Raw genomic sequence first — 8,719 nt, 5'->3', positions numbered from 1 at the left:
TGCAGGTGGACAACCGATTTGAAAGAGGAGGTGGACAAGGGGGCTACCAAACATAGGATGAGGGGGAAACAGAAGAGGAAACTAATGAAGAAGACAATGATGAAGAACCAGAAGAAACCTGTCAACTGCTCAAATTGAACCCAAACCCCCTTTATCGACATTTTAGCTTATCAAACATAGAATTCCATTTTTGGTGGACACTGGGGCCCTGTCTGTACACCCCTCAAAGAAAACAATGCACACAGTTGGAGCGTATGGAAATCCCTCTGAAGAAGGATTGGGATCGAGAGAAAATGGATTCTTCCCATGCCTGATGAGCTGTTACTTTGCTTGGCACCTGAATGATAAACATGTTGAGAGGGAGCTGAGAGAGCAATCCCTCTCTTCCCCGTTGCATGCTAACTGGGAAGCGTCTGAACACCTACATTGTACTGCTGCTGTTCCCTCATGCGAAGAGGACCCTAAATACCAACAGAGATGGTCAAAACAATAAGAGAAAGCTGAGATAACCATGAATGGGATATACAGAGGAGAAGACTACCAGCTGAAGTGTTGCTGACGCGTACAAAGATGAGTCTGTATGAAGTCCCTGGCTCTGTTCCCCATTGTTGCTTATCAAAAGCTCCTGGAAAACAATAGAAATATGTGGGTATTTGGATGAAGAAGGTGATGGAAGAAACTGATGGGGGAGTGGTCAGCTTCAACAGCAACTTTCTATTCCCCATACTGTGCTACTGCAATGACAATACCAAGAAAACAACCAATTCCCGTTGAAGCTATGCGTGTGGTATTACAAGATATGTGTCAAAAGGAAGAATTGTCATACCCTGATCTGTTTCACCTGTCTTTGTGCTTGTCTCAACCCCCCACCAGGTGTCTCCCATCTCCCCTCATTATCCCTTGTGTATTTATACCTGTGTTCTCTGTTTGTCCGTTGCCAGTTCTTTTGTCCATCAAGCCTATCAGCATTTTTTCCCTTGCTTCTGTCTTTTTCTATTGTTTTTGTTTTCTAGTTTTCCCGGTTTTGACCATTCTGCCTGCCCTGAACCTGAGCCTAACTGTCGTTCTGTACCTTGTCACACCGCCCTGGATTATTGACCTCTGCCTGCCCTGACCCTGAGCCTGCCTGCCGTTCTGTACCTTGTCACACCGCCCTGGATTATTGACCTCTGCCTGCCCTGACCCCGAGCCTGCTGTTCTGTACCTTTTGACTCTGATTTGGATTACTTACCTCTGCCTGCACTTGACCTGTCGCTTTGTCTGCCCTGTTCTAGTAATACACTTTTGTTACATCAACACCGTCTGCATCTGGGTCTTTCCTAAAACGTGATAGTACGAACTGGCCATGACCGACCCAGCAGACCAGCTCCACAATGTCGTCTCCATGTAAGGAGCCACCATTGGACGACACAAGGTGTTACTGCAATGTCTTATGGAGGGACTCCATACCCTGGCAGAATGCCATGACCAGGCGTTCGAGACTTTGCTGGAGCAATTCTGCGGATTCCCCACTGGGCAGCGGGTCACACCCGTAATCTCCCAGCCTACCCCAGTGTCCCGAGCACCCCGCTTACCTCCTCCGGATCGCTAGGCTGGAGATTCCGGAACCTGCCAGGCTTTTCTCTCCCAGTGCTCCCTCATTTTCAAGCTGCAGCATTCTTCGTTCCCCATTGTCTGAAGTCAGTGCAGCCTGCCCCGGGACGTCTTCCTGTGGGCTCGGAGGTTGCCCCGGACCTCTCCGCCATTCCCGTGGAGTAACAGGACCTCCAGGAGGTGTTCAGTAAGGGCCGGGTGACTTCGCTTCCGCCGCACGACCCTACGACTGCGGGATTGACCTTCTCCCAGGCACCACTCCGTCCCGGGGATGACTGTACTCTCTGTCGGGTCCGGAGACCAAGGCTATGGAGACCTACATTGAGGACTCCCTAGCTGCAGGTTTCATCCTTCTTTCTGCCTCCCGCTCCGGCACAGAGTTCTTCTTTGTGAAGAAGAAGGACAAAACATCTGTGCATCGACTACCGGGGTCTCAACGACATCCCAGTGAAGAACCGCTACCCGCTACCACTCATCTCCTCAGCCTTCAAGACGCTCCAGGGTGTCACCGTGTTCTCCAAGCTGGACCTACGGAATGCCTAGCACCTGGTGCGCCTACCACCTTCCCTGGACCTAAAGTTACATCCCTATGCCTTCTTCTCCCATCGCCTCAATACCACAGAGACGATCTACGATGTGGGGAATCATGAGCTTCTCGTGGTGAAGATGGTGTTGGAGGAGTGGAGACACTGGCTGGAGGGGGCGGAACGTCCGTTCATTGTGTGGACCGACCACAAGAACCTGGAATAACTCCACACTCCGCAACTTAATTCCAGGCAAGCTAGGTGTGCCCTGCTCTTCACCCTCTCCTATCGACCAGGATCCAAGAACATCAAGCCGGATGCGCTATAACGCCGCATTAGCCCCGCGGCTACACCCTCGAACCCCAAGACCAGATAACCGGATGTTTGTGCCTGACGCTGTCCGCTCCTCGGTCCTGGAGTGGGCCCACTCCTCCAGGCTTGCCTGCCAGCCAGGCTCCAGTCAGACCCTGGCCTTTATGGCCTACCATGGTCCTGGACATCTCTGTGTTCGTTGCTGCCTGCACGGTCTGTGCACAGAACAAGACTCCTCGGCAAGTTCCAGCTGGTCTTCTTCAACCACTGCCTGTCCCTCACTGTACCTCACAAACCTAACGATTATGTTAGGTCAGTGCCTAGTCACAAAAAACATACAGCCATTTTCCAGCCAAAGAGAGGAGTCACAAAAAGCAGAAATAGAGATAAAATGAATCCTTAACCTTTGATGATCTTCATCAGATGGCACTCATAGGACTTCATGTTACACAATACATGTATGTTTTGTTCGGTAAAGTTCATATTTATATCCAAAAATCTCAGTTTACATTAGCGCGTTATGTTCAGTAATGTTGTGCCTCGAAAACATCCGGCGAATTTGCAGAGAGCCACATCAATTTACATAAATACTCATCATAAACTTTGATAAAAGATACAAGTGCTATGCATAGAATTAAAGATATACTTCTCCTTAATGCAACCGCTGTGTCAGATTTCAAAAAAGCTTTACGGAAAAAGCACACCATGCAATAATCTGAGTACAGCGCTAAGCCACAAAAACAAGCCATACCGACACCCGCCATGTTGTGGAGTCAGTAAAAGTATTCACTTACCTTTGATGATCTTCATCAGAACGCACTCCCAGGAATCCCAGTTCCACAATAAATGTTAGTTTTGTTCGATAAAGTTCATTTTTATGTCCAAATACCTCCTTTTTGTTAGAGCGTTCAGTTCACCAATCGAAATTCGCGGGCAAGGCGCGGGCAAGTCCAGACGAAACTCCAGACGAAAAGTCAAAAAAGTTCTATTACAGTTCGTAGAAACATGTCAAACGATGTATAGAATCAATATTTAGGATGTTTTATCATAAATCTTCAATAATGTTTAACCGGACAATTCCTTTGTCTTTAGAAATTAAAAGGAACGCAGCTCGCTCTCACGGCCGTGAATGTGACTTAGTTCATGGCATTCTGCCAGACCCCTGAGTCAAACAGCTCTTATTCGCTCCCCCTTCATAGTAGAAGCCTGAAACAGGGTTCTAAAGACTGTTGACATCTAGTGGAAGCCTTAGGAAGTGTAATATGACCCCTTTTACACTGTATATTTGATAGGCAAAGACTTGAAAACCTACAAACCTCAGATTTCCCACTTCCTGGTTGGATATATCTCAGGTTTTCGCCTGCCATATGTGTTCTGTTATACTCACAGACATCATTCAAACAGGTTTAGAAACTGCAGAGTGTTTTCTATCCAAATCTACTAATAATATGCATATATTAGCTTCTGGGCCTGAGTAGCAGGCAGTTTACTCTGGGCATGCTTTTCATCCGAACGTGAAAATACTGGCCCCTATCCCAAACAGGCTAAAGGGTCTGGGGAAAAAGACTCAGTCTTCTGATGACTATGACTGTCTAAAGGGTCTGGGAAATAAAGCCTCAGTGTTCTGATGAGTATGACTGTCTAAAGGGTCTGGGAAATAAAGCCTCAGTGTTCTGATGAGTATGACTGTCTAAAGGGTCTGGGAAATAAAGCCTCAGTGTTCTGATGAGTATGACTGTCTAAAGGGTCTGGGAAATAAAGCCTCAGTGTTCTGATGAGTATGACTGTCTAAAGCAGTGGGCAATTCTAGTCCTCGAGGGCCTGATTGGTGTCACAGTTTTGCCCCAGTCCCAGCTAACACACCTGACTATAATAATCACCTAATCATGATGTTCAGTTTAGAATGCAATTTGATTAATCAGCTGTGTTTGCTCGGGATGGAGAAAAAGTGTGACACCAATCAGGCCCTCGAGTAATTGGAGTTGCCCACCCCTTGTCTAAAGGGTCTGAGAAATAAAGCCTCAGACAAAGACTGGTACATTTTCTATGCTTTTAAAACAGCTTCCAATGCAAAATATCATCGCCATGTTAAATCAGAGGCTTCGTCAAGAATTAAATTAAATTAACCAGTCACAACAGGGACACTCCTCAGGGGAGACAACATCTTTAATACAGCAATACCCACAGATGAAAGTAGACCAGTCTGGCCCAAACATTATGGTAAAAATACAAGGGAAAGAAATTCTTATGTTGGTGGATACGGGTGCTACTACCTCCGCTTTTGGTAAAGGTATGGGACTTGACTTACCCCTAACAAATAAAACTAGAAATGCTTATGGGATTTCCTCTCCCCAGTAATACATTTTGAAACAAAACCCATATCCTGTTCAATCGGACCAATGATTTTTGGACAGAACATTCCAATGACAGGATGACTGATTTTCAGTGCTAGCCCAGTTATAATAACTGTTGATCCCAGAAAGAAACTCTAGTCTCGAGAGCTTCCTTAACCCTTTCACATGTACCATCACACGGGTGTGATCGTTCCACAGTGATCCCTGAAGCGTACGATTACACCCGTGTGATTAGAACGCTTATTTAGAATGCTTATTTAGAACGGCCAGTTTCGAATGATGCAACAATCAGCATTTGAGCTGGCCACACTTTTTTCAGAAACTATTTACACAAACACAGTCTTACAAAGTTATGTACAGAATGTGAGCAATTTATTTTTGGATGCAATGTTCAGATATTCTATAGCATAACACGATCATCCAAACAGGAAAATGTAGGCTACATTTGTCCTAGCGCTAACTGAGGAAAGATTGACGCAACACAAGCGGTCATATTTTCTAACTCTCGGCTGACATAAACTACAATATGAATTAGCTAATAGCAATTACTATGTATAATTAATCACATCACGGGTGAGCTCACCATTGATCAAAATAATTGAGTATAACACTTTCTAGAATTCATCATAATGCTCATCATAATGCTCATCATAATCAGTACAACCTTCATAAAAGTATTTTACACATACTATGTGCCCATTACAATCTATGCAAGAATCGGAATGCATGAATTATCACTGGTAATTGAAAAACGTGAATAAAACAGTAAATATATCAATAATTACCACACAAAACATTTTCTGATAGTGTCACGCCCTGACCATAGTTTGCTTTGTATGTTTATATGTTTTGTTTGGTCAGGGTGTGATCTGAGTGGGCATTCTATGTTGTATGTCTAGTTTGTCTGTTTCTGTGTTTGGCCTGATATGGTTCTCAATCAGAGGCAGGTGTTAGTTGTTGTCTCTGATTGGGAACCATATTTAGGTAGCCTGTTTTGTCATTGTGGGTTGTGGGTGATTGTCTATGTTATGTTGCATGTTAGCACAGTGTTTATATAGCGGTCACGTTCGTCTTATTCGTTTTGTTGTTTTGTTGTTTAAGTGTTCTTCATTAAATATAGAAGAATGTATTCAAACCACGCTGCGCTTTGGTCCTCCTCTCTTCCACATTATGACGATCGTGGCAGATAGTGATTTATTGATACAAATGGTGCGTGCAGGCAGTCAATCACGTAACCTCTCACTCCCACTCTGAGCCATTCAGTGTTGTTGTTTATGTATGTAGCTAGTGAGCTAAGCTGTAGCATTAGCAATGTCTTTCAAAAGGAGACAACTCACAAATGTGGAAATTCTGGAGATTTAAAAAAAAATCTGACAATGAGTCTGAAAGTCAGGAATCAGATTCTGACAATGACAGTGAGGAGCTGCCCCCCAGCCATTGAGAACCCTGAATCTGAGGACACCTTGTCCATTGACAAAGTCCTAGTCCCCTTTGAAGATGCTGGTGGTGATGGAGGCAGACCGACAGTGGATGAAGTACAGGAGTTCTGTGGTAGCTGGAAGGCTGCCAGCCATTTCACCCCTCCTGGCCCATCTGTTTGCGTTGATGAGTCCCAGTCTGGAGTGCAACTGCCCTTGTCATTTCCATCTGAGGCAGAGTGCTTCAAGTTGTTTCTGACAGAGGAGCTGGTGGGAGACATAACAGAGACCAATCGCTATGCCTTGGAGCTACAGGAGAAGAGAGAGCCAGGAGTGGGGGGGGGGGGGGGGGTCAACCACAATTAGTGAAATGTATACCTTCCTGGTGACAGTCCTTCTCATGGGGAAGAACTCCATAAGAGAATACTGGAACACAGATCCTATGTTTACAACTCCCTTCTTTGCCACCGTCTTTTCCCAAGACTGCTTCCTAGTTCTGCTGCAATGACTGCGTTTCATCAACAATGCTACTGCCATCCTAAATGACCCGTTACACCAAATAAGAAATGTCATCAGCAGGCAGTAAAGTGGCATGACAAACGAGACGTCCATGTCCTCTCCACTGTCCATACAGCAACCATGTCGGCCACAGGGAAGGTGGACAACCTGACAGGAGAGAAAAATCAAACCAGACTGCATGCTTGACTATAACCTCAAAATGGGGGCAGTGGATAAGGCGGACATGATAAACAGCTTTGTGGAATGGACTCAGAAAACAACCAAGTGGTATAAGAAGATATATTTCTATTTTTCCAGGGTAGCTTCAAAATACAACAAGCCAATACTTCTGACGAAATTAGCATTGTTTTCCAGAGCTAATAGAAGAATGTAGCTAGCTAAATAAGCACGATTGAATATAATACCATAAAGGTCATGAAATGAGTAACGTTACCTCATGTGTCCACTGTTATAAGGAATATACACAAATATGTTATGCTCCATACACACAGTGAGCTACAGTAGAAACGGTATAACACGACATACAGAAACTATTATAACGTAATTAGGCACTTACTCTGATAGAAACGCAGTCTGGATTTGAACATGGGTGTCTGTAGTGACGCCTCTAGCACTGAGACACTGTGCCTTAGACAGCTGTGTCACCTGGGAGTCATAAGGCCAGGGTAGCTTCAAAATACAACACATGCTAATACTTCTCTGACACAAATAGCATTGTTTTCCAGAGCAAATAGAAGAATGTAACTAGCTACCTAAGCATTGAGTATAACACCATAAAGGTTATAAAATGAGTAACCTTACCTCGCGTGTCCGCGGTTATAAGGAATGTACACAAAAATATTATGCTACAGTAGAAACGACATGACACGACATGCAGAAACTATTATAACGTAATAAGGCACTTACTTAGATAGAAACACACACATTTACAAAGTTATTATTGGTAACGAAAACAACTTTGACTGCGATGCAGGCAACAGACGGAAAATTTGAACACGTGTGTGCAAGATGGGAGATGAGAAAATGTCTGCAGAAACTGCACAAACAATTGGGAAGTGTTTGGGGAATTTTGTCCGGGTCAAAAAAACTAATAGATCCGCAAAAGTAAAAATGACTACTTTTATATGAATGAATGAGGCGGAACACACCTCAATTCAAACTGCTCTTAGAAAATAATTAGAAATTGACTAATTGAAAACAGCCAATAAATAAAAACAGGCTGCGTGCTTTGGTTTGAGGGCAGCGCGGATTAAATGTACTGTTATGTAACAATCACATTCTGGAATGGAGAGAACGTTCTAATATCACGTGCATTAAAAAAAATCACACTGGGGCGACCATTAGAGATATTTGGAACTCACGCATGAAAGGGTTAAAAAGGAAGGTCCTCTCCCCTTCTGAATTGGTCAATGTATTTTATCATTTCGGTGCAATAAACATGAATCTCAAAATAATAGACATTTAATGAGTGCAAAGCAGAAAGTGAATATCCAACAGAAATTGGTAATAAATAGAATAACATTGTTAGGGTAGACTAAAATGCAAACTATTTTTTCCAATAATGAGAAAGTTATCATGTTTGTTTGTTTGTTATTAAACCTTACAATAGGGGTAAAAGCAGAATATTGTTTGAGAGTGATCTGTGTGTACTAGCAGTAGTGAATGAGAATATTTGTCCTATTGGAACGAGTAGAGGGGTCCTAGTTGAAGGAAACCGATATGGAGACTAGTGAAAGTAACAAAGCCAGTAACATGGAAAGATTCATGCTCTCATGATCTATCAGTTGATGTCAAATGTTTCTTACCCTTTTTCCTCCCCAATTGGTAGTTACAGTCTTGTCCCATCGCTGCAACTCCAGTACGGACTCAGGAACGGTGAAGGTCGAGAGCCATGCATCCTCCGAAACACGACCCTGTCAAGCCGCACTGCTTCTTGACACAATGTTCACTTAACCCGGAAGCCAGCCGCACCAATGTTTTGGAGGAAAAACTGTACAAC

General features: G+C 43.9%; 1 long non-coding RNA gene across 1 annotated transcript in view; it reads right to left on the bottom strand.

Moving 5' to 3' along the window:
* Positions 1-4,577: 4,577 nt before the first annotated feature.
* Positions 4,578-8,719, bottom strand: part of LOC139581637 (uncharacterized) — a 4,449-nt gene continuing 307 nt past the window's right edge. Inside the window, exons 1-2 of the long non-coding RNA XR_011676259.1 lie at positions 8,526-8,719; positions 4,578-6,510 (exon numbers count right to left, since the gene is read on the bottom strand). The exon at positions 8,526-8,719 is cut by the window's right edge and continues 307 nt beyond it. This is a non-coding gene — a long non-coding RNA (uncharacterized lncRNA). The remainder of the gene's footprint in view (positions 6,511-8,525) is intronic.

The sequence above is a fragment of the Salvelinus alpinus genome, chromosome 7 (genome assembly GCF_045679555.1).
Source record: "Salvelinus alpinus chromosome 7, SLU_Salpinus.1, whole genome shotgun sequence".
NCBI lineage: Eukaryota > Metazoa > Chordata > Actinopteri > Salmoniformes > Salmonidae > Salvelinus > Salvelinus alpinus.
The sequence above is the reverse complement of the archived record's forward strand: the minus strand, read 5'-3'. Positions and strand labels throughout refer to the sequence as shown.